General features: G+C 39.2%; 1 pseudogene across 1 annotated transcript; it reads left to right on the top strand.

The window, feature by feature from the left end:
• Positions 1-9: 9 nt before the first annotated feature.
• On the top strand, positions 10-6,895 carry LOC148421918 (DEP domain-containing protein 7-like; annotated as a pseudogene). Its single transcript, XR_015865990.1, has 12 exons — positions 10-329; positions 425-610; positions 736-877; positions 964-1,059; positions 1,198-1,388; positions 2,825-3,023; positions 3,136-3,268; positions 3,358-3,529; positions 3,670-3,812; positions 5,533-5,658; positions 6,146-6,221; positions 6,533-6,895. The product of XR_015865990.1 is annotated as a DEP domain-containing protein 7-like (transcript).
• The last annotated feature ends 139 nt before the right edge of the window (positions 6,896-7,034 follow it).

Genomic DNA, 7,034 nt, shown 5'->3' with positions numbered 1-7,034 from the left:
AAATTAGTAAACAACGTATGCGTTTGTAAAATCTAGTGCGGAAGAAGACGCGTCATTTTGAAGCATAATCATATAGTATAAATATCCCGCAGTGAAGAGTTCAGGGGTAGCAGCGAGGCTGCGGTGAATTCCCTGCCGTGGCCTTCAGCGGCATCTAGCGGTTCTATTCAACAAGGCATTGAAACGTGATTGCTTCTTCTTGGACACCTGCTTGCCCACCCAGCCGCAATTTTGCCCCGACTCGACAACAACGTTTGAAAGCATGGCCTCAATTAAAGAAAGAGCTGCTGCGTTGAATCTTGCCGATAAGCTACGCAATCGTCCTCAAGGTATGTTTGTATGAAACGACAATAGGCGAGTATACATTTTAAAGCGAGTGAAAGACAGTGATTGACAGGGATCATGTGACGTATTGTTTCCCCAGCTCGAGGGCTGATCGTGAAGTCAACCCAGCCTCCTTCGTTAGGAAGCAACCTTGTCTCCCACCTCAGGTCTTCTTTGAAAGTAAGGCGTCGTCGAGTTTATCTTGTGTCCCACAATGATTGCTTCTTGGGCTCAGAGGCTGTGGATGCTGTGGCAGAGTACATTGGCAGGGAGAAGGCCTTTGAGGGTAAGGGTCAACGTTTGATCAATGAGTGGTCTTGTGTCCTGAATGACTGATATACGATCTCATAGCAATGACATCTTAACGGCCTAATTGAACGAATATATCGTTTGTTTGTTTTTAAATCAAAGGTGCCAAAGCATGCCGAGACAAAATGGTGAATGTGTGCCAAGCTCTGTTAGACTGCAAAGTGTTTGTGGCAGTAGGAACTAAAGTGTTTGGAAAAGACAAGAAGCAGGCTGAATTTCAGGACAGCAAGAGTGCTCTTTACAGGTTTGTTAAGTACCACATAGTATGGTCTTTTTTTTTTTTTTTTTCTCCAAGCTCTATGTATCAGGATATCGTATGGTGTCCCCCAGGTTTGCTAATGAACATAGTGCATTAATGGAAGACTTGGAGACGGGTGTGCTTGTAAGCAGTATCCAGAACCTCTTCTCTTGTTCTCCCTCTAACAGGTATGGGAGCAACCTACCTTAACCCATCAGCAGAGCTCATTTCATGCTCTGTAAACACATGAATCACACCCCAGTTCATGTATTTATCTTTTGTGGGGTTTTTTGTTTTTGTTTTGTTTTGTTTGTTCCCTTTTGCAGGGAGGTTGACCAGATTTGTCATTCGGGGCCTAAATGTCTAGTGCCTTCACCTATTAAACTCTCCCTAACACCCACTAAAGTGTCTCAATTACGCAGTCCTGTCAGTTCCATTTTGCCAAAGCAAACCGGAGTGGAGAATTTGAGTCTAAGTCCCGACAGAGTGCAACCATATTCTGTTTTACCGCAATCAGGTAAGAGGTTACATTTATTTGTCAAAGGTTGTGATTAGTATTTATTTATTTATTTATTTATTTGTATTATTGAATAAAAATCTGTCTGAGCAAGAAATAATAATGCAGAAGCCTGGGAGAGAATTAACAATCATCTCTTAAATTTTGAGAGTAACAATGTAAATTTTGTACTTGACTTACCAGTCATTTTTATCTCACTTGAAACAAAGCATAAAGTGGTCATTTGTTGGCTGGTAATAATTCAGCAATGCAAACAGTTCATTTGTTCATTAAACACTGTGCCATGCAGCATTGTTTTGTTGTTTATGGCTTTGTTGTGTTTTGCGCATGTGTGTCACTTAACATATCCATTTTGTTCATGTTAAAAGTCACGTTTCTATTTGTGATGTGAAGAAGAACACTGAAATCGTGGACAACAAAATTTCTTAATTGGGCATCATTTCTTGCATTATGAAGGTAGCCTTATGTCGCTCATGCAAGTCTTAACTTTTCAAGTTTCAATCAAGTCGCAACTTACTGGGCAGTGGTGCAATCAAGCAAGTAAAGTTGGCACCAAATTGCAAGCAAGTCAGCTGTTTGTACAAGCGAGTGCTGAATTGTGACGTAAAAATGTCATTTACAGCTCTAAAAGTTTAACACCAAATGTGCCACTCAAGTTGACTTCCAAGTTATATAGACTCAAGTTCCCCAGCTATGCATGCTCCCGGCTCCAAAGGTGAATATGTTTGAATTCAAGTATTATGTTACTGGGGCAAAGGCATTAGTAACATCTTAAAAAGCCATAACTTCTGCAATGTTTACCATGTCTGTGGCAGGCAAGTTAGCTGAGTTGCCAAGATGGCTATTGTGATTTAAGTATTGAAAGACAGCTGACACAGGCACCAGCAAGCCTGTAACCCTTGTGAGGACAAGCAGTCAAGCAAATGGATGGATGGGAGGATGTACATGATTCCACTGCTTTTCTGGTCATGATCATGTCTGCCATAAAAGACTGGCACCAAAAACTACACGCATGTAGTTTCGAAATGATGATAATAGTACATATTTCACTCCCATATACAGTGTAATGCGGAAGTATTATTTATCACAGTACATTCTAACTTGTCTTTGTGATTACTCTACTTGCTTGAAATTTGCTTTATCTCCCACCCCGACAACTTGGGACATGGTTGGAACTTGTGATTACAACCTGTGACTTACACATGTGATTCAATACCATGTGCCTCTGCATGCACAAGTGTTGGTGTAATCTGTTTTCTTTCTGTTCTCTTATGTTGGGTTTTAATCCATTTCAGTTTGAGGCTGTTTTCTTTTTTTATGTATTTATGTATTTTTGCCACCACAATTTGCATCTGCTTTGTTTATTTTAAAAAAATGTAATGCTGACATAAACGTGGAATACATGCATGCTGTGTATTTATTGTGCTCCCTCACAGTGGTAGATGAGGTCTGGCATGAGGAAACCCTCTGCAGATTATTGAAACTTTTGGATCTCCCCATATTGGAGGGGGTACTTCAGATATGCCAGATTTCCTCCAGCTCTGCTCCATCACGCCCCATGACTCATAACCCCGATCTGATCTATAGCAGCAACCACCTTGACAGACAGATCCTGAAGGCCTTTAAGGACTCTCGGTATGTTTGTCAAAGATACTGTATATTAAAGAATAAGTGGGAAGGAGTAAGTGATGTAAATGAGTATTGCGACAGCTTTGACATTGTTTAATTTTACCACTTCATCGCACAGAGACGATGAGTGGCTTCGTGCAGCTCTGGACTGTCTAGACTTCCTTCCTGACCAACCAGTAGTGAAGCTGAGCAGAGAGCTGCCCCTCTTGTTCCCTCAAGATCAGAAGAGCAGTGAGCAAGCTGATGGCGATGTACTAGGAAAGTACCATGACAACCGGCAGTTCGCTGCCGACTTTTGTTTTTTTCTCTCCATGTACGTCATTTGTGCCACTATAAACAGTAATTCTTTTATTGTCTGGCTCCAGGTGATAAATGCCTCTCTGAAAGTGGCATGGCTCACTGTAAGATGCTGCTATATGGTACACTAGTGAGACACTACAGCAACACAGATAGACTTCCACTTCTTCCTGAGCAAATGACTGATGTATATTCAGCAATAACTGATCTGCTAGGTATGGACTTGAGTACAGTATACACAAGAATGCTGTTACACCATGTTAACCACCATACTGACGTCATTGTTAGTTAAAAGATGTCTGTCAGTACCCATCCAGCATGGCTTAATATTTGTTATGCTTTCATTAATTTCCAGTGAATGCAAAATTGAGTACAGCACTTGAAGTTCTCCAACTGTGCTTGAAGCTGCTGCCACCAAGCTGCAGAGAGGAGTTATCTCGAATTCTTACGTTCATGACAGTGGCTGCTGACGCGCAGGAAATAAGATTGGACAAGGAGGTGACTATCATACCTTTATTGCTTTGAAAATCCTGAGCTGAGTACAGTTTGCAAATTGAGAATTCATGAGAAGTGTTTTTTTTTTTTTTTTTACTCCTATCTTCACCTAAACTCTCTTCTGGGGGGCAATGAATGGGGTTTAGCATCTCAGAATAATGGATCTCTACTTATTTTTTTACATGTCAGGGAGCAGCCCATCTTTGTTTAATGTAATTAATAGGTTAATCCAGGGGCTTGCAACCCAGGTTTGGGAGCCACACATGACTTCCGCGTCGCCCTTGTGGCTCCCAGGAGCTTTTTAAAAAATCGATGAAAACCGAAAAGGTGGTGAATATATTTTTGATGCCACAAACATTCTTAGGATTTTCCAATGCTCTAGAAATTAGTACAAATGAAATATATACTAATTTCAACATTTCTGTCAAGGAATTTTTGCGTCATAGTCTGTGACGCATGTTTCTTTTAACTCATCGTGTGTATGGTAAACAGATGAGATTATACAATGTTAGTCTGCTTTTGTTGAGTTATGTTTTGCACATTTACAACGAAGCTTTTTATGCCTAGCAGAATCCCGAAAAAGAACGCAAAGTTTACGTTTTGAACCCTGTAATGGCACCAGACGGAGTTTGGTTTTTACGCCTAACAGTGACTGGCATTCCAAAGGCTGTCTAGTGCCATTACAGGGCTCCAAAAAAAGAGGTCCCCAAGTGCTGGTTCACAGCCCGGTACCGGTCCGTGGATTAACTGGTACCAAACTGCATTGCCAAACCCGTGGGCAGGTGTTTGATATGGGACATGAATCAATCCCAAAGGGAACAAGAGAAAGACAGGTGAGAAGAATAGAGATTTAATCATTTGCTTTCATTGCCTGCATATATTTGCTCTGTAATGACAAGTTGTCAAGTCACAAAATCGTCATACACATGTCTGATGTTGAGAAGCTATCCTGTGATGTGCAAAAAATAAAGCCACGTTAAACTGGTAAGAACACTATCCTGTCCTAGGCACATATTTAGCAACAAATTTGCTGTTTTTAAAGGGATATTTCTAATTTTCATCAGTATATATTTGGAATGTCACACGGGTAATATTTTGTTGCTCAGGTCAGAGGATGTTTTTTCCTTTTTTTTTTTTTATCGTTGAACTAAAAATAATAAATCGGATTTATTTTATTTTTATATCATCAATGCAACAACAAAAAATACAAAAATATTGTAAAGGTCAACTTAAACTTTAATTGGCTGGCAACCAGTTAAGTGTGTCCTTCGCCTACTGCCCGAAGTTAGCTGGGATAGGCACCAGCTAGCCTGCGAGCTGCGTGAGGATAAGGATCTCTTGAAAATGGATGAAGTTCAACTTAAAGCACCACGATACACAGCACAGTAGTCACATGGTTTGATTCTCATGATGCTTGCACTGCCTGCAGGAAAAATAAGCGTTTAATCATGAAGGCTCATTATTGTTAGCCTAATTGGTCATTTAGAGCCTAGGCTAACATCGCTAATATAGACACTTACTGTATGGCATGCCTTGTCTTCATTACAAGGCTTATTGAAGACTTTCAAGTTTTTTTTTAATGCTCCAAACATTTATTTTATTTTTATTTTTTGCTTTAATACGGTTCTTTCAACGTTTCGGGTCGCCAGAACCAATTTTGATCTTTTTATTTTGTCATGTAAGAGTCATAAATAAACATATGAATGGTGTGTTGTACATGTAGATGGAGAACAAACTAGCAGTGAAGAGATCTTTTGCAAGAGCTATCCTGAACAGCAAGGCTTTGTCAAAAGAGAGAGAGGATCTAATGGTAGTTTTCATGCTCAGCAACGTAAAGGAGATCTTTAAGGTATGAAAGTCTCTCAGTATGTAGTATGGATTTTTACATGTTTCCCATGTGGTTAAACATTATGGTTTCAGGCAAACGTATTGTGCATTTTTTTTTTATTTTTTTTGTAATCATGTAAACGTTTGCATTAAATAAGTCACAATTGTAAATATAACTGTCAAATCTCAACAATATACCTCAAATTCAAAAAGCAGTTTGTCAGTCTTAACCTGTGAAGTTGGAACAAATAGAAGGATGCTTCTTTTGTGGTGAGGGGTGCTTGAGTTTGGGATTTACTAGAACTTATTTTCTCGTCTACTATAGAAAGGCATCCCTCCACAAGTCATTGTTCGCAAATTTTTTTTTTTTAATGAAATTCTAACTGTAAATTGCACTGTGAGCATTTCACTGGAAAGGATACAGTACATGCTTTGTATTAAAGTCTGGTCATGTCTTGTGACAACTTATTTTGATTTTTTTTTTTTTTTTTTTTTTTTTTTGCCCCCAGATACCTGGAGCCCTGCACAAAGGAGTAAGCGACAAGCTGGCTGGACTTGTTCAGGGGAAACCGCCTGATGTCACTGGTGAATGCTTGTTTTGAAAGGGGAAAGCATAGCAACCAAAATACCTTGACAATAGAACATCAATACAGTATTTTTCATATGTATGTGTGTGTGTGTGTGTGTGTGTGTGTGTGTGTGTGTGTGTGTGTGTGTGTGTGTGTGTGTGTATATATATATATATATATATATATATATATATATGTGTGTGTGTGGATACGAATGTATGTATATACTTAAGTACAGTAACGAAGTATTTGTACTTCATTACTTCCCGTCACTGTATAAATGTGATTTGAAAATAATAACCTATATTTTTAAACATTGTTTTGTAGGTTGCCATGTTCCTGACAGGACTTACATTCGTACTACCAATCAGACAAAAAGCACCACTGATGAGGAGCTCTGGTCTTTGCTTCATATCCTTCACCTGGACACAAATATCTCAACCAAGGAGAAGAAGCGCCGACTTGGGCAGTTTTATCAAGCACATCCTGCGATATTTAATGAATACTTTGGTGAATCTGCTGTTAATGTGCTGTAGGTTCATGCATTATCTGTTTTCATCAAATGGTGAAAAATTAAAGGTTAGCATGTGAGTTCAAAAAAAATCATTTTGATTTATGGTATGTGTTTACATAGAGCATTTTTTAACTTGGAAGTGGTGGGTAATGTTTCTGATGAAATGGACTCTAAGCAAACAGATATTCCTGGTCGCTAATTTTTTCGGGTAGGTTGTTTGGGGGAAATATAGAAACACCTCAATACCTGTCATCAGATTCCGCTCATCTCTAGCATAATGAATACGAGTACGAGTAGAAAAATAAAATGGAGAAA

The sequence above is a fragment of the Hippichthys cyanospilos genome, chromosome 6, assembly GCF_059441005.1.
Source record: "Hippichthys cyanospilos isolate Australia breed blue-spotted pipefish chromosome 6, RoL_Hcya_1.0, whole genome shotgun sequence".
NCBI classification, from domain to species: domain Eukaryota; kingdom Metazoa; phylum Chordata; class Actinopteri; order Syngnathiformes; family Syngnathidae; genus Hippichthys; species Hippichthys cyanospilos.
The sequence above is the reverse complement of the archived record's forward strand: the minus strand, read 5'-3'. Positions and strand labels throughout refer to the sequence as shown.